At 41.6% G+C, this 19,948-nt stretch overlaps 1 protein-coding gene across 13 annotated transcripts in view; it reads right to left on the bottom strand.

Moving 5' to 3' along the window:
* The window catches only part of PTPRF (protein tyrosine phosphatase receptor type F), a 392,972-nt gene that overhangs the window by 332,786 nt on the left and 40,238 nt on the right, over positions 1-19,948 (bottom strand). The gene's annotated exons all lie outside the window — the stretch shown is intronic.

The following is a 19,948-nucleotide window of genomic DNA, read 5'->3' on the forward strand; positions in this document are numbered from 1 at the left end:
TTTACTTTGTCTTTCAATAACACAGTATTTCTTTTCACAAAAATGAACATAATGAGAAAAAAATACATACAAAACATGCAAATTAAGAAATTCAGAGATGTAACAGTATGCTGTGGGTTGGTACAAAGAATGAAGCCTCAATTTACTTGACTTAGTCAAGAACATTAGAATATTCTTCCTATTAACTCCACCATCAACATTTTCCTAATGAGCGTGCCCAGACGGAATAACATTTGCTATTGAAGGTACAAAGCAGCAAGTAAAATCCAAGAGGAAAAGGAAGGAAGACGACTTGGAACTGCAAGATGACTGGGAATATTTTGTTATACAAGAGCCTAATACCCAAATTATGGAAACAAAGGTGAAGACACTCCCATAGCATGCCTCTACTAACAGCCACTGGGCCACAGAGCCTTCAGGGAGCATCAGAGGCAATGCAAATGAGTCAGCAAATAAGGTTCACAAGGTCACTTTCACTCGGAGCACCTTTCCCCTGCGTTCGTTACTCTGACACGGGCGATAGCGGCTGAACGCATCCCTTTCTCACAACTCCTGTTGCAGGGGCAGGCACTGCCCAAGACCCAGAGCTGCACTGGCTCAGCCTGCACCAGCAAGCATCCCAGCACAAGCTCCTCCACCTTGCACTGCTCCCAACACATCCTTATGGGTGTCTCCCACACCTTTTTTTTTTTTCCTCCTCCCCTTTTAATTGAATGAGACAGATCCAGTGGTCGTCAAGAAGGGTAGGTCCTCTTAAAGCTCATAGCACAGCATGCTCCATGCAATTTAAAAAAAAAAAAAAAAAAAAGTATTTCTGAGTGCAGGTGAAGCTGTTCCAGAAACTATGTAAAAAGCCAGGAAACCTTTGCAGGAGACACCAGGGCTGAACTCGAGTTTTGGGTTTCTTTTTAAACTACGTTTTATATACACTTTTTGAATGGGCATGTTAGTATCTGATGCAGGGGTCTCCTCTTGTCCCAGTCCAAGATCATGGAGAGAAGAGAGCGGATTTCCTTGTTTCCATCTCCTTGCAGGTATAATGATTTAAGAGCTTTTCTCTCTTTGCTGGCTGAAGACTGGAAAAGTGCAACTTTTCAGGAGAAAAGTCCTCACTCTTCTGGGCGCCGTTTCTGGAGGTAACAAGGCAGTCTCCCCGGTCTGCCCAGTGCTCCTCAGCACATGCCAGGATGGGGGTACAGCCACAGTGCTGCTGTCCTTAAGCATTTCCAAGCAGCAAAGCAGAGCTGGAAGGCTGCTGCCTGCTCTGGCAGCCGGGGAGGTGGCTCACCTGCAGCCACCCAGGGTCCCGCTGGGACACCTACACACAGCACCGGGCACACGCTGTGACCCTCCGCACTGCTCCGGTTTTATTCTTTTTTTTTCCTTCAGTAACTAACTGCCAGAACTAACAAATATTGGTGACTGCAGCCCCATGCACAGCTCAGCCACATCCCCCAGCATGACACTGGGGACATTCTCTCTCAAAACAGAGCATCACCATCAATGTCAGTGTGCTCAAAACCATCACTCCATCATGGCTATCCTAAGGCACTTTCCTTTTGTATTCACCCGAAATAACAAACAGCAGCAACTTTTCTCCTTAAATAGCTCACTCTATTGGCACAGTGTTTAGACACATCTGCTAACACCAGCTAAACGTCCATGTTTTCTTATCCATCAGTATTTCTCCAGAGCACTGGCATAGTAAGGCATTTTGTATAATCCATTCCCCACAGTTATGCCTTTTAGTGATGCATTTTTCCTAATGGCTATTGCCAGAGGCTTTAAAACACCAGGAAACGGTGGACAGCCTTGCCTGGGGTCTCTGAACAGCATGAAAGCTGTGTCCGTATGTAAATTACAGATTTCAGATGTCACTGCTTTAAAAAGAATGGTGCCTCTAATCAAATTAGGTCTGATTCTGGACACCCCAGAGACCCAGAACAAGCAGTACTACTTCACCTCCACGTCTAAAGCTTTTGCAGCATCTATCAACGCAGGAGTAAACAATGAAATAAATCTGTGATGTTCCACACCTAAAGAAAATGTGCCTTTGCATTTCTGACTTTTGCAAACACATTTAGATTAGATGTGACTGTCTCTCAGTGTAGACCTTAAATTCCAAAATGAATAAACAGTACATTATTTTTCACACAATGCTATGTCTATATCCTCTTAAAACATAGCAGAAACAAGCCGATCATAAAATTGGGGATTTTTCCCCCCCTCTGCCTGCATGCACACTGTGTACACATTGCACTTGCTGAAGGTGTCATTCCTTCATGCACTTAACAGCTCCTGTGATCTACTTTGCTGTGAAAAATCCTAAACTGTGCTCAAGTCTCTTTCATACTACAGAAGATTATTAAATATGGTTTCCACCACAGGGCACCTGATGGGTTTCCACATCTCTACAGTGCTCGATTACATGGAGAAAAGTAAAATGGTTGGACATATGGAAACTAAACTTAAGGATACCAAAACACAGACTCTGTGGCAGCCTTCCATCTTGCTACATTACCTCCACCATATTTGTCAGCCAGCCTGAAGATGCTGAAGCTCAGACTCTCCCAGTCACCACAAAAAGCTTGTCTACGTGCTCTAGTGCTTCTTACCATCATTCTAAGTTTGTCAAAGTTCAAATGGAAGTAACTTTATATAAAAAATATTAATCATTTTTCTGGTAAATACTTCAGTATTTCTTCACCTTTCTGCATTAAGTTTAAATCAAAAGCCTCCAGAAATCACGCAACCACCTGGTAAGAGGCAGGCTCATAGCAACACTAATGAATGGCTTACTAACAGTAACAAAAACACAAACCTCCCAAAATGCAGCTTCATGGACAGCCCAGCATGCTATCAGACCTCACTGGTCAAGGCAACAGAATTTAAAAACACCTCAAAAGACTTTTTTCTCCAGTGAGGTAAGACATTATACGTTAAAAATGTTACAAGTGTGCTAGTAGACTCATCATCACAGCCAGAGATAGTTGGATTAATATAAAAGCTGCATAATTAATTTCCTCTATCAATTTTGTTCTGCGATGATCTCATCTAATGATGTAAGCACTATCTTTTTTGACTGATGGTCTATGAGTTGATGATGCATTGTCACCTGCTGTCCTACCGTTTGGCCACACAGCACACATGTTCCAAGCTAAACGGAAGAGAGTCTCTTTTTAATGGCAAGAGGTTTGAACTCAGAAACCGGCCAGTGTAACCAAAATTATCCATAAATCCATACCATCCATTAACCTCAGACCCCTCTGCGTACCACCCTTCATAGGCAGGCTCTGCTATGCACATCTCTGCACATACCGACCGATGCAAGAAACCACCTCTCTGTGGCTCTGCTCTTACACAGAAGAAGAAAGTCTGGTTGTGTCCAAAAATTGCAGCCATTAGAGCCCTGTGCGGGGAGCAGCTCTCCCTCCCCGGCACTGGCATGTTTTTCATTTCCTAATATCTCCGTGTAACTAAATGCCTAATGAATTTCCTGTGTGAGCCTTGCGCAGCTCCAAGCTGCCCCCAAACCAGCCTTAACCCTCCTCCTCTCCCCACCCAGATGCTCCCAGCCAGAGCCAAACAAACAGTATCAAAAGGCTTGGCCAAGATTTCTGCCAAACACTGGCCATTAGGAAAAACACATCATTCCCTGTAATTATGGAGAAAACACCTTACAGAGGATCAGGTCATGACATCGGGCAGGGAAGCAGTACCCAGCAAGGCTGATGGATGTAAGGGGAGAGTTGACTCTGCAGGAGAAGGATGCATCGTTGAGATACCTATGTTTTGTCTTCTTGCTATCATGGAACAGGACAGAGCTCTCTTTTGGAGAGCACTCTTCCTCCTACCACCCTCTTCCCCGCAAGGAAAGGCTATGGCAAAGCCACCCTCTCCAGAGGTGTGATGTGAGCCAACCCAAATGCCAGGACAAGATGGGGCTGCCCAGCTGCGCTCCTCTCTCCAGCCCATGAGGCATGTCGTACCAGCATAGCCTTTCCTTCTGGATAAGGAACTACAGATCTTCAAGTTACTGATTTGACTTTTAGGGATGATAGCAAATGCAGGTTTAGAGCTCAGCATACTAAGTTTTACGAGGCTTAACATTACAGCATGCAGCAAATTAACCAGGGGGCGGGTCAGCTTGAGGAGAACTTAAAAGAAATTTCACTTTTACAAACTGTGTTTCTTCAAAGCTTACAGAAGTTAAAAGGTGTGTGAGGACCAGGAATCAGCATTTAAGCTGTAAAACTGGCAGCACAGTCTCAGAGACCAGAGCAGATCGCTCCCCACAAAGTGCACAGGAATTTCATCTCAAATCTCGCCCAAGACAATGAAATCCGGCACACGCTCTACGATGCAAATTTCTTTCCCTCCCAACCATAAGCCTCAAAAAACCATTCCCCGTGCCATCCTGTTTTATATAATGTACACCTGTTCTACAAGCAAATGGAGGATTATCTTTGCTACCTCAACTCTGCACTGAATTTTATTGAGTAATGTTTTTAAAAGTTCCTGCTAGAAGGCTGATGTTCATTCAGACAGTGTAAACTGCATCTGACATGTTGGCATTGGCGTGCAAAGCAACTCGAGCAAAAATCCGCCACTGCCCAGAGCTGTATTACATGGAGGCTGGGGTCTCATACATCTTCATAACTATATGGGTGACAACAGGATAGCTGGATTCGCCAGGCAGTGCAGAGGTAAGCTGGAGACACCATCGGCTCAGGATAATTCCTCCAGTTTCCTCACGCACAAAGCTCCAGGAAAGAAAAAAGGAAAATGTGAAAACAGATTTCTAGCAAGGAAGCAGATTATTTTGCATTGTGGAAACCGCAGCACATCTCGTGTCCTTTAGCAGCGGCAGCACTAGCACTTTAGCAGAAGCGGCTCTTTCTACCATCAATAAGCATTCATCCAAAATTGTAACTGAAACTGTGCCTGTGTAAATTTCATTATTCTACTCCATGCCAGAGGTTCCTTCTTAGATGCATATTATAATCTTATAAATAAGCTTTCTTGACTGAACTGTTTACCCACTGTTTTCCTTACTATCAGTCAACACTTACATACACGCAAAATAAAGGTACAGGAAGAGTGCAGACAAATATTTGACGTGAACAGATTGGCCCCACTTTGCTCAGCTCACAGTATACCTAGCAAACAGCTAGAACATACAGAACTCAAAAGAAGAATTAATCCCCAAATACCAGATTAACAACACACTTCCCTCAGATCATCACTTTTATTTTAGCACGTGGCAAATTTATAACTAAATTTAGCTCCCTTTCACATTAAATTCTTTGTAGATACCACCTAGAACATTACCTAGAGAAACAGACTACTGCTTGGACAGTCTCAGAAGACCAACGCCATAAGCTGCATTTCCTTGGTTTCACCTACAGAGAATAGTTTGGGCATGCAAAGTAACGTCAGTGGTTCTTGAAACACCTGCACGCTCCCTGGCTAAAAAGCTTTGAAGCATGTGCTGCATCATTAAGGCAAGTCCTGGTTCAGAAAGTTAAAAATGTTCTTGCTCTACCCTGTACATCACAGTGCAACTGCAGAAAAGGAAAGCATGGGTCAATTAGCTTGTATGTCAACCCCTGTCCTATTACACCTCACTATCCCTTGAGGGATGGCATATCTGCACAGCTTCACCATGGACAAGGGGTTATGAAAGTCAGATGAGTAAAGGTACACTGCAAGGCTTAGTCAACACATGCAAGCAATCAATATATGAAATTACAAGGCAAGGTTCCAATTGGATTGCATACACTAGCAAAGACTTTTACCTCCAAATCAGCAAGCTCCAGTATTTGTGGGTGGCTGTAAGTTAGCTATCCAGGTATCTACTTTCCCCAAGCAGCTATCTGGAAACTGCTGATGGACAAAATCCAAAATACCACTGCAAACGGGGAGTTTCTTGCATAGCAGCTGCCAGAGCAAGTTGCAGAGTAAATCCCAGCTCTTGAGGATTTTTAGCAGCGGAAATTCAACATTCTACCGGGACAGCCGAAGATCCTCTTGGTAAACACTACAAACTCTCACCTTAATTTTGGTATAGGAGACTTGCAGTACCAGGGCACTACAGGTGTAATCAGTCAGCAACCCAGTTGTTTTAACTATAGAAAAAAATTAAATTAAGGCTGTGAGTGGAATTACATTAAGAAAACAAAATAACTAGCTTCACAGCAACCTTTTACGCAATGGTATTTTGAATAAAGAAAGGTCCTTTGAATGTACTTAGAAGAACACAATTTTTTTCATATGGAAGTAGATCAACACATCCGCACGCTGTGACTTTATCAAAATGTCACCATTACAAATCTCAGCAATGACTAACAACCAAGTCCAATTCAAGACACAATAACTACTAATTTTGCATTTACACATAAGCTCCATGCGACTGAGACAGATAATGGCTAGCAAAAGAGCTGGCAAGAGTTTTTTTCTACCCTTTTCTTCCATCTGTGGGAAGTCCTTTTGCAATATAAGGCACAGATCATCATCTGTGTGTATCAAGGAAGCACAGAGAAGGAAACACTCAGCTGAAGGTGTAACAGTAAAGATAGCAGAACAGATGTCTAAGCTCTCTACCCAAATATCCCAATAAAAATCCTTTCTCAGGTCTTTCATTTAGACAAAGGACATGCTCTCCAGACACCGCCGCTAGCTCAGTCTTTCTAAATGACTGCACAAACAGCTCCACTTCTGAAGTAAGGAGTATCAAATGCATTTTCTTCAATCAGGTGATTTGCTCTGCTAAAACGTTTTCAGGACTGGCTTCCTTTAAATACCAAAAAAAATGTGGTCTTCTCAACAATCAAACTACAATAAACTGCTTGGTAGAAAACATATCCTCTCAAATTTGTCTTACGTATTATTTAATATACCATTTTGAAGGAAAAGAGTTCTGAGTGATAAACAGAGTGCTTACCCGATTCACTAAAAGTTGACAAATTCTAGCACCTGCATATCATTTCTTATATGCAGTATTAACACCATGCCTTGATTAAAGGGCAGAATAAGGAAGACATCTTCAGCAAACATTCTGATATTATTTTAACATTAATATCTAATCAAAAAGGTTTTATCCATAAATAACCATATACATACACAGCACATTATCTAATACGTGTGTTTTGAAATATATCAAGGCTAAACCATTGCTCAAGATAATGATGCAAAGTGTTGACTTAAAGTGTGCATTATTTACAAAGAACAAGCACCAGCTTCAGAATCCCAAGCTCAATTTTCGCTAGATACAATCTAAATTGCATTAAAAGCACACATATTGTGCTAACAAATAAAACAATTCTTTTTAACCTGCTTTTTTTATATATCTATAAAATACATTCATGTAAAAAAGTATATTCTGCTGATGAGATAGTAAAAATAAATAAATCCAGAATGCATTTGAATGAATTTTCAATATGAAGTATATAAAATTATGCTGCCTCTACATCTTAGAGGAAGAAGGAAAAAACATAACACCAATGAATTAGATATTGCATGGAATTTATTTTTTCCTAAAGAGAAGTAGATTTCACAATAAACCATTCTCTTCTTAATCCTGCACTGCTGTCTGGCAACTCTAATTTGGTATGAAGTTTGCAAGAAAAGTCTGTTTTTTCTTAAAAAAATGTTTTACAGGAAGGAATCCTGTTAACACATCAGTCATCCTTGTAGCAAAGGATACATTATTAACCAAAAAAGTACAAATAGCAGCATAAGGTTCAAACCTCCAGATCACATGAACTCATCATCCTTTCACCTGCTTTAGATCAAACTGTAATCCAAACTAATTAAAAACTAAACCCAGGGCTGAGAAGAGAGTTTTTGTTTTGAAGAGAGCTGAGACTCTTTGTTAACCTCTTCTCTTCTATCAACTTTTCACAACATAAAATTATTCATGTGCAACTGAAAGCCCCTTGCACTCACATACAGTCGGGCACTGCGGCCTTAACGAGAAAGTGATTTTCTTGCTTTAGTAAAAGGTTGCAGGTACACATTACACCATTACCCACATCCGTAGAAGCCATGGACTGATGGACGCCCCACCTGTGATCTCACACTAGTGACTTTATTTCCAATGAAATGCAGAAATACACAATCCAGAACTATTCCACATGCATCAGCTTCATGGGAAGACCAGCTGAACCCGGAGCATCAGTATACCCAAGCTCCAGCGGATGCATCACGCTGGCAGGCTGGAGCACCTAGCAGCGCCGGGCTCACATGCCACTGCCCAGCTGTTTCGGAGGAGCAATGCAAACACCCCAGCAATGGATCCGGAGTGAGCCTCTGCTCCCGTGCACCCACTTTTCATCCAGCTCCACCCCCCTCCGCCACCTCTTACCAGCACGTCCATCAACCTATGGCTCATGTAAATCGTAACTAAATTGGTCTCCGAATTGGTAAGTCAGCACAATCCTCTTCTACGGGTACGCACAAAATTGCTTTACAAACAGCTAAAATGAATTTAGAATAATTCCATTACCCTAATACCACACATATCACAACAGTATGCGTGGGGCTTCACAACCCTAAGAAACAGCAAAAATAAAAATCAGGCTTTCACAAAAACATTTCTAACCTCAAGGTACTTTTACACTCAGAAATTTGTTCTCCTCTTCTAAACAATATTTACAGATACAAAACGCCATCTCAAACACGGGGCATGAATCCTGTAGCATAAATCTGTATTCTAGTCTCATGCAGTGAGTAAATCAGCATTCAAGCAGCTACGTTAGCAATAGCATATGAAAATGAACTACATTCTAGGTATCTGTTGTATTTTGCAGTCTGAATGTCAATAAAGGATTTGGATTCATTCAGAGCCAACAGACCATCCAGACTGGTTGGGCACAAGTTGGGGTTTTTCCCCTCCTGGAAAAAGCCAGAAACCTATGGTTTAGAATTCGAAGTATTAGATAATTCTCAGTTACTGGAAGTTTAAAAAGGTTTTACTTTGAGATTAGAATTAACTAGCTTAATGATCACCTACAATGCTCAGATTTATTTCAGCTAAGAATTACCCTTCTCCACCTGCCACTGCTATCATGGCTCAACAACCAGTCCCAAGCTGCTATTAAACGATTTATTTGGAGAGACTAACACTAATGGGATGAAATTTAATATTTTATTTAATATATAGAAGGCCCACTTCCAAAAAAGTGAAAGCACCAAGTTAACAGTGCAGTCTAACTAGCTCAGCAAGCCCAGGGAGCACAGCAAGACCTATAGCAATACCTCCCTTCACCCTTGCTCAACTCCTCATACTTCCTTACACTGTAGGATCAGTCAGTCTCAGCATCCAGTGAACTAGTAGCTTAACCAGAACACCACAATTCCTTTACATTTAATTTAGAATAGCCATGCTGCAAGTTTCTTTGTGCTTAGGAAGTTTTCTTCTTGCAACATCTTGAAAAATTAGCCCTTCCTCCCAAAAGGACAACTGATCAAGAAATGACCAGCAGGATCGCAAAAGTTTGTGGATTTAGGGTTATGAAATACACAGTTTCTTAAAGAAAGAGCCGATAAAACACAGACCAGGTCTGCAAGCAAAAAAAACCCAAACCCTCTCCTCTTCAGCAATACCTTGCCTGAAAAAACAGTTAAGAATAAGATACCACAAGAGTATAATTTTGCACCATCCACATTGTGTGCTGTGCAGGAGTCATAGGAGTTGCCCACCCTCTCCCTCCCCCTAGATAACTAACTCAGCAAACATTTCACTGGGGTATTTGGAAAGCAAAGTGCATTAAAACAGTCTTAAATTTATCCATTTCACAGAATCTGCTGAAAACACAGGATTAATCCACTGGCTAGGTGGCACGACTGTCTGGATTGCTCCTTCAGCTGGTGACCTCCCTGCCTCCGCTTTGGCAGGCTGCTCCAGGTCTCTGCAAGTAAGGGTGCAGCTCACACGACAACTGAACTAACCCACTGCATCACTGCCAACAAGCACTATCTCATTTCTCACTTCCAATTGCACTGGTCCCTCTTTTATTCCAGCACCAACAACATTCCTGTTTAGCTGGTGCAAAGAGCTAAAAGCTCCTCTGGCTTTCGTTGCCAGCCCTAAACTGGCAGAGCTGCTAATTAGGCACTGGGAGTGACTCACCACCACCAAACCAAGCACACACCAGTACCAGCACAAGAGAAGCAGGGGCTGGCAGCAAGCACAAGACCTCCACCAGCATCAGCATCTACAGCCTTTGCATTGCCTTGGCTATACCATTGAAAACAAACAGATCAAAGCAATGAGGTGGGACAATGAAGGGTTGAATCAGAAACACCACTGGAAGGACACAAGGGAAAGGGGGGGGGAATACTTTAATAAACCTTTCAACTTCAGGAAGTCCAAAGCATGCTGGGATAAAACTGGTAACTACAAATTTTAAGGTGAAAAGCTGCTAAAACCACAGCATCTTTGATCTACTAAGTTCCTTAAAAGATTGCATCAACCGCTAATTACCTCCTGTAAACGTTTTCTATATTCTCTCTGCAAATTGTGTTGCTTCAACTATCAATTTTGGCTTTTCCTGTAGCTTTCTTCTTTCCTTTTTTTCCAAATTGATATCTTTCTCTTATTTAAGTATTTCTAAGCAACAGCAATGTCACCTTTTCCCTTCTCTTCAATAAACAGTTTGAGCTTTAAATCACTCACTGAAGTGTCTCCCAAACTTGACTCACTCTTGAAGATTTTATTGAAAACACTCAAAATACTGAACGTTTTTAGAAACATGAACATTAAAACAGGACACAAACATTCCTATAGCAACCACATTGCTACCAAATACCAAAACAGCATCACCTCAGTATGTTCAGGCAATATTTTCCCCAACTATAAAACTCAAGAACTTTTTAAGTCTTTTAACCACAGAATCAGTGACAAATGCCTCAAAAATCAGACAAAGTCACATCCTCTTAGACTAACACTAGATAGAATTCAAAGTGGGGTAGAAGTGGCAGACAAAGAACAGTGACATGTAAAACAACATGAAAAACTTTGGATTCATGTGTCTGAGGGATAAGTCCCAATTAAACAAAGAACTTCAAGAAAAGTTTCCAGCTCTCCACTTTTGCTTTTATCACCCTAGCACTCTCTATTCTAATCAGCCTTTTCGCTCCTCCTTATACCCAAAATAAACCAAAAGAAAAGTCAAAGTAATAACATCAAATAAAACATATGAGGGTTTTTTGCTGCCTCTACTACAAGTAAACACCAGAGATGCCATTTATGAAAGTATAAAGCAACCCAAGGATGGTAAAGGAAAAATATAAAATATGCATTTACGCATAAATATTTTACATGGGTGAGATAAGGCCTTTATAGTCAAACTGGGGGCGTTTTCAGGCACAATTTATTACATTTCATGCAACTTGCAGAAGGTTTTCTATTTCATATAAATCCCTGAAGTACCATCTTTATGAATGCAAGCAAAACACGTCCCTTCATGCCCATTTTATTTGCCTTAAATTCTGGTTTTGGACAGTTTCAAGTCAAAATCAATGTTACACTTAATATACTCTACAAAAACAAACAGATTTTTCTTCCTGACTGCTAATAGTAACTTTTATAAACTTTAAAACACAGTGTTTGGTTTAATGAAGTCCTAGTGATTGATTTTCATAATTGAAGCTGACAAGGCTCAAGGATGACTCCACTGCTGGAGGTTTCAGCAGAGATCCTCACCCCTCTGCTGACCAGGTGCAGGCCAGTACAAGCCTTCTCCGTAAATTACACAAAACAGGAATATCCATATTTCCTAAAAGCTCTTCCTCCAAGAGGACCGCCACTGCAGCACCTGCCATTATTTCCCCCTTAACGGTGTTCTGGGAGATTTGTAGAAAGCGTCTTCTTGAGTCCACAGTGACTAAGCAGAACTAAGCTAACGACCAGGCTTTTCCACCACCGTAAACCTGTCCTTTCCTCTCCTTGCCTTAGCTTCTTTGATGGAAGCCGAGCAGCAGTTCAGCCTCCTGCCACTGAGCTCTCAGCATGCTGCCTGCTGGTAATGATGCAACAAGGGTGACGGGCATCTGTCCCGTTCTGGTGGCAGCAAATATCCTTCCAGCAGCAAAGAACAACGTGCCCTGCATTGCAAATTTGTACTATGAGCATTTACAAATCTGCCAGAGGAACGCGATACTGGGTCACAAAGCAGGTCACCTGAAAACTCAGCATTATGCAAAACATGAGCCGCAAGCCTTCAAAAGTCATCCAAATTACTTTACTTTTACATAGGAACAATTCTCCCAGGGAGAAAAAAAAAATCACCTTGTTAAAATAATGCAGGCTACTTAAAAACTATTTAATCTGGTTTAGGTCCACTAAAGGAAGTTACAGCCTTCCTCTTAATACAGCATATCTGTCAGCCACAAACACCTCAGTGCAGGAAAATCTTTTTTTTATTTACAGCATCCAAAGGACAAATATCCAACTATAACATACTGAGCATCCCACCTGGAAATTTCAGGTGTCTCTGAAGCCTACACATATTTTCGTAGCTTTGTTTTAGAGCATGGGCTGAGCTGAGAAGAGATCACCAAGCTGCAGCAGTGCTGGCAGGCATGTGCTTTATATCTGGCTGCAAACACAAGGAATATCTGCAGTTACTGGCCACATAGGCAGGACTCGGATATTTATGCAGCTGCATCACAGAGAAGTTTGAGCTGAGACAGGCAATGCAAAGAGGAGAACGCTTGAGTTGTGTCAACACATCCATTCACACCATGGCAAACACCACACGCAGCCCCGCACTGCTGCAAAGCAGAGACATCTGCTCCTGCAAGGTGCCCACCAGCACAGCCGGCAGCAGCCGTGCGCTGCCGTCCTCCCCTCCGGCGGCTCCCAAATATGCATCCCAGACCCGGTGCCGGCACTGCCTGATGGGATGGTGTGGGGTTTGTTTGCTTGTTTAACAGAGGGCAGGTTGTCTTTCTTCTTTTGCTAAAGCCTCTATCATCCATTCACGTGCAGAGCAAGGTTAATGATGATGAATAAGATCCTTTCCAAAATGTTTGTGCCAGGCACAAAGCAGGAAAACATCACTTCACTACATCAGCGGTGGGATCTTACCAAAAACTCTTCCCCAGATGCACAGATCTGCACCTGTGGGAGGGTTTTGGTGAAACACCACTGCCACCTTCTCAGGACCAACTGCAGGGAGCACAGAGGCGTTCAGGACCTCCTTTACTCCTCCCTACCCTGCTATACAGCCCAGGGTAGACCTACGACAGACACATTCCTTCAACAGCCCAGCTGGCCACCAAGTCCAACAGCCACAATGCAGACTCCTCTGGAGGACACATGGGAAAGCTACTTTGAATGACTTCTGACAATGCTGACACACTTCCTTACATGTTTTAAAATACCTAAAGCACAAAGAAAAAAAGTCACGCTTAATTGAAGCGTTCTTTAGCAGTGCTGTTCTACACAGGTTGAGAAATCCTCTTGCACTGTATCAAAGAGCTGTATCTCCTACTATTTGTGTCACCTAATATCCATACAGTGTTTTTCAATTGCAGTTCATTATATAAAGATAACTACTAATTTGTCAGCAGTGCAGCTATTTTAAGATATTGACAAGAAAGGCTTCCTTTGCAAGCAAGGAAGTTTTACTTTACAAGTATCAATACCGTTTCAAGCTCTTCTGTGATAGTCAAAAGTGACCCCAAAAATGTGCATCCTAACCCAGTTCGCTAAACTCCGTGGAACATGCTGAAATCCACAGCTGTTTATAGCTGCAGCATTATGCATTTGACAGTTTTATTTGTGTAACAGTTTATGCTTTCATTATGTTCTGTCACTTGCTACACGGAATTTGTGTTTAAGAGGATTCCACTGTATCATATCTAAGAGGTTTACAACAAAGTCCAAATAGCTGAACTCACAGATACACTGTGTCACTAGATTTAAGGGTTCACAGTAACTTCTTGTAGCCTTATTACAACATTAGCCATCTTTTCGTGAGCAGATTCATCCACAAACAATACACAATGCTACAGAAAAATTAGGTTCAGGATTGATTAAATGAAAAATCAATACATAGTATTATTACACCTGTTTTCCCATCATTCCATCACACATAAAAACCATAAGAAACAACCAGTTTTCACAAGTTTATTCTCAACTCTTAAAAAAAGAGCACAGAAGCACGTTTCCTTCCAAGCCTACCAGTTAATTAACTGCACCAGGAGCTGAACAAGTGGCAGAACTACAGCTTTCAGTAAAAGCACATAAACAACTAGTGACTGAGATGCCAAGAAGTAACTGGAGTAAACAAGAATCACAACACACACAGGATCTCCCGCACACATCATCATGGGTTTTTTTTTTTAAAAAAAAAAGGGGGGGGGGGGCAGGCAGGGAGAAGGAGAGAAAGTAGGCTAAACATGGAACATGTTAAGGGCAGCAAGGCCAACAGGCTATGGCAAACCTCTGCTACATATAGCAAACCTACATTTGCCTGCCTACGGCCAGGTAATCCTTTTCACCATTCTGCATAGATCCTCCTCACGAGGCTTCTACCTCCGACCCAGCAGCTGGGGTGAACCCCCATCTTCAGCAGTACATAGACAGAGTGGTTACATTCAATCACCTTTGCTCAGTCATCCTGACTACAAATATCCCTTCCTTGGGAAAGGGTATTTATGGCCCCCAACTTATTTTTCTTTTACTCCAATTCACTTTATCATTCCTCCTGCTGCTAAATTAAATAGCTGTCCACCAGAAATTCCCCATTCATGCAGGCACTTGTATGCTGGCAGTAATTAAGTCATCTCTGAACCTTCTTGGAAATAAGCCACCAACAGCGAGTACAGAAGCTCAGGTAAGACAGGCTCTATAGACCCCATGTCATACCGTGCCTTTTTTAAACCCTTTCATATTTTTAACACATTTTCTAAGAATAAGTATGAGGAATGTACAGCATTAAAAGAATACACGCTTACATCAGCTCCCTTCCAGGTAACACCGTCACCTCTTTCTGCCTGCAGCATCACCCTATCTTACAGCGCACACTGGAGATCGGCAATCACAGCCATCAAGTTGAAGACACAGGCTCAGCCGACGGCCCGCCATACGTCCTGCTCCAGTGGAGTAACTGCTCTGCGTTACACTGCTCCCCAGGCTGTAATTGTGCTCTGCTCTCTGCAAATCTACTTGACAGAAAGCTTCTCTTAACTACAGATGATTTCAGTAATGAGTTATTTCAGCTCATGTAACTGTGGTCTGTGGTGGAAAAGTCAAGCCAAGCTATGTCACAGCTTGTGTTAATTTCCACTAATGAGAATCCCAACAGTTGCAACAAATGGATCCATCCACAAACTGAGAAACTAAATATTTGGAATTACTTCCATGAAAACAATCTCCAAACCATGGAGGAAAGAAAGTCTGCAATCCACAAAGTAAAGACTGTCCTCCAGCAGAGACATGTTTCACACATGAAGAACAGGGAAACACATCAGCAGCACAACTTGCATCAAAATATCAGACAAGTAGTGGAAGCTGAAGTTTTAAAAGCAGCACCTTGTGCACTGCAGAGATGCCTGGAGAAATAAGGAAAGCTCTTCTGTTTAACTAGGAAGGACCAGTCAGTCTCTACCTTGATGGGATCCCACCATAAAGCATAAAATAAATGCTAGACATTATGTTCTGGGCTTAACAAGAGTGAACTCTCCAGGGATCTACCTAGGGGAAAGGAGAGGTAGTGACTCGTGTCTCCAGCCACTGAGTCTTTTATTTTCCCTTCACCTACGCAGCTCCTCACTGGCTTCAGCTGGGACACAGGGTGCTGGCGCATGTTTCCTGCTCAGCAGGCAGCATGGCTGCTGGGGAGTTTGGTGCTAAAGCCAGAGTCCCGGATCAGAGCAAGCTGCACGAATGCCACCCCCACAGAAGTACCCATCTATTTTACCTCTTCACCTTCTCCACTTTGTCATCCGCTGTCTCACCATGAGGGAAGACCAGCTGAACTGGGAGCCTACACCTAGAAGTCGCAGCAGATTGTGAAATGACAGTGCTCTCCGCTCCAGCTGTGAGGTACAACACTGCTAGGACCAAGGACGCTAATGCGAACCTGGAGAAACCAAAGTTCACCCATGATTTGTTGCCTGCTCAAGTGTGACCATAAAATGAAACCCTCACACATCAGAAGGCTGACCTCATTGTGCACTGTGTTGGATTAAACGGGTATGAGGTTCAAGGCAACGTAAGTAAAACCCATTCCACAGAGGTGCGGGATATAAGCTAAATATAGACTACAGAGAAAGTGCTGAGTTTTTTATGGCATCTCTGTCCAAGGAGTAAATAGTTACAGTATGCTAGCTGGCACTCGTGATCTTCACTAGTGAACTTTTATCCACTTTAACTGATAGAAGTCACATTACAAAACAAAATACTCCTAGAAAAGGTGTGGATCTGTAAAAGCCAGCCACTTAAGTTGTTATTAAGTATTCATAAGGCAAGATGCAGTGAATGAGGCTGTTCACGTACTCCAAATGTGCAATGTGTATGGTAATTGGGATTTGGCACACTAAAAATGAGGTTCCAAGCAAATTTTTGCACTTTTGAAAATTCCTTCCTCACTACTTCCACAGAAACTGCGTATATTAAACTTTAAGTCTTATGATGCAGAAAGAGCAATAAAGCCCTTCACAGCTAGCAACTGAATTTGCAGAGCAGTATATCTGATCTAACCCTGATGTCAAAGGCTCAAGCCTTTCAAAGCACATTCTATTCAGACTGAAGCTTTCCAGTATTACTTTTATTTCTTTAATTTGCTCTATTCCTTTAAATTTAAGCAAAGTTAGATTTGATGATTTAGGAAAAAAGTTCAGGGTGAAGACTGAAAAAAATCTTAACAATTTTGTCCTGGTTCTTTCCTGACATGTGGGTAGGAATCTCTATGACAAGCTTAACTGCATTACTGATGCTTGATTTAGCTGTCAGAAGCCTGGTATTTCTTCCTCCTGCATACTTTTTGTAGCATAATCATCTAAAGAGCCTTTTAAATATTCACCTATTGATCTGCTCCATTTACTTACTTCATTAACGACATCCTATCACTTTTTCACTTTTACAAGTAAATAGGCATCTGGCATTTTAAAACACCAGTCCCACATTTCCTGGAGAACACAGTCTAATTCAGGAGTTTTGCTGAGCCCTTTTAGAGTGTTTCTTTTGCATTCAAGAGTTACAGCTGCCTTATATCAATCCCAAAACTGGGTCATCCAAAAGCATTTATGAAGCATTTAGCAAGCACTAGCAAGCAGAATTACATCCAACCCATGCTGTTTCATGAGTAATTGAAACAGCCAGGTAGCTTAAACATATAACATTTCATCAAACTGTTGTTGGAAAGACGTTAATACTGATTTTTCCCTCAGTAGCCATGTCATTTCTTCCCCTTTACTTCATCTTCATAAATCCACTAAAGTCTAAATGCAGAAGAGTGGATTTAATCAGGTAGCCAGTGATGTACAATTAACTTACTTTTCTCTGTGTCAGTTCATGATTTAGTGACATGATGCTTTGAGTGACAGAAGTAGAAAAGAGAAAAGAGGGGGTAGGGGAGGAAGAAACTAAAGAGTTGTTTTGTTTTAAATAAAGACAAAAAAATTCTCACCACAGCAATAAATACAGCTCCTGAAGTTCCAGTTTCTAAAACTGTTTTCACAATTCTTTCTACAATACAAATCACTACCATGCTGTTACACAGACTTGTTTATGGCACTTCCAAAGGCTGATACAAATGAACATGAGAAATGCATTCAATAACCCCTTCTATCACAGTTACGCTGCAGAATAGCTGATCTCTTCATGCTTCTCACTGAAACATTTGCTGTCATTAGACATCAGTCCAAGTTGGGCATCCCCTCCAGTAATGCCAAGACTTCTCCAGCTTATCCTCCTCTTCCAAACACTTCTAGTTGGTTTCAACACAAGGTTTAAATTTTAGATTTGGATTTATAGAGCTTCAATTAAAAAGGCACAAAGCATACACTTGAAAGATTTAGGAAAGGTGACATTTGCCTCTTGCAAAATTCTGCTTAATACAACATGATGGCAGCTACTGCCATCAACAGAAATCTGGGAGTTATCATGCACCTTTCCTTGACATTTGAGAGTCACCTGGTGGTTAATGATAAAATGCTGATTCATGACCTGTAGCGTCTTCTTTGTTGGAGGGCAAAACTCCCTGTAGGCAGACATTGAGACAGCACAGCATACTTGCAATTTTCTGTAGTCTCTTGAGAAAGCATATTCTAGAAGTTGCAAAGGCAAATCTGCATAAGGTTGGCACTCTCATATGCAATTTTCATTTAAACTAAGATTATAGAAGAGAATAAAATGCCATTTTAAAAGCTTGCTGTTTTCTCTAACAAAATGGATGCTGCTTTATTATAGAAACTACAGTTTCTGTGTGGTTTGAAGAAGAAAACTAAGCACAAATGCCTGTTGATTCTCCCATCACTTCTGATGCCATACTGAGAAAAGTGAGTTATTGATAGAACAGGATTTAGAGCAAGATTTGCACCACTGGAAAATTTTACTATGCTTCTGAGCAAACAATTGTCTTCTCATTGTAATAAAAAGCTTTCAGGTGTGAATGTTTAAAAGGATGCTGTGAAACAAGTTGTATAATTGTTAAGTATTTCCAGAAAAAAAACCAAACCACCCAAAAATATTAAATCCTCTCTTTGCAAACTGAACACACAATCTGAGTGAAATTCTCCATGGTAGTGATTTTGTAATTCAGTAAAAAGGACCATCTAAATCTATAGGAATATCCTTTTCTTCTGGAGGAAAAAAGTCTGCTACTTGTAAAAGTTATCGATTTGATGCAGCCTACCTAAACTACACAATTAAAGTAAAATGCCTCTTAAACAGAGATAAAAGAATGCAAGTGGCCTTTGTCAACTTTAAGCCAACTCAGATGGTGAAGCTCAGTTGAATTTTTCAGCATTGCCATTTTGTAGGTCAGTGCTGTGACCAGACTGAGCTCCACTTTTCATGCCATGTCAGAGCTTAGTTATTAAGGAATAACTTGCACTTAATAATACTAACAGCTACACTGTAATATTAAATCTCCCATAGAATCACGTAAATGGCTATTTGCTGATTCCCGTTTCAATAAATCAGTTTCTATGTGGTCTGCACACTGACATACAACTAAGGTCTAGGTTGAGATATGTTTAAGTTTTTGTGTCTCAAAGTGCCTTCTCTAATACTCACCAGAACACTGCCCCATTACATCTGTATAGGCTTCAAGAAGCACGTGGCTACACAAAACAGAGCATGCACTAGCTCAGTCCTTGCTGGAGACTGGCAACGCAGCTGCAGAAGACCCTAGCCACATCCCACACACCCATTACTCCTTTTCTCCCACTGATGCATCCGCCTGACTGTGCACTTTATCCAGATCAACTGAATTGCCTTGTGATCTAGTAGATCCTTTCCCCATTTCTTCCCCCACCTCTCAGAAACCCCAGTGGACACCAGGAATAAAGATGCTTCCCTCCCTGTTACTTCTATTCCCAAGGTCTGCAGCTCCAGGTGGACCCAGGAGCAGGGCAGAGAAGGCAACCTGAGCTGAACACAGGTGGGAGGGCAGACAATGCTGACAGAAGACAGGATGGGGCTAACAGCAGGAAAGAATTGAAAAAATGTGTTAAGGGCCAAGTGACTAAAAACTCTAAAAACAAATTCATGATTGATGAATCTCAATACCCCTCAGCTGCTCAAACAGCCAAGAACCACACTGGCCAAAGTGGGACATGATTTACTGTCACCTGATATTCTGAATAGAAAGTTAACATTACGAAATACCAGGAGAGCACGCGTTATTTGGATTACAAACTCACTAAGAGACCTTAAAATGCAGCTGTAGTAAATTGGGAAACACCAGGAAGAGCAATGTTTCTGTTTATC

Source organism: Haliaeetus albicilla, chromosome 8, assembly GCF_947461875.1.
Source record: "Haliaeetus albicilla chromosome 8, bHalAlb1.1, whole genome shotgun sequence".
Taxonomy (NCBI): Eukaryota; Metazoa; Chordata; class Aves; order Accipitriformes; family Accipitridae; genus Haliaeetus; species Haliaeetus albicilla.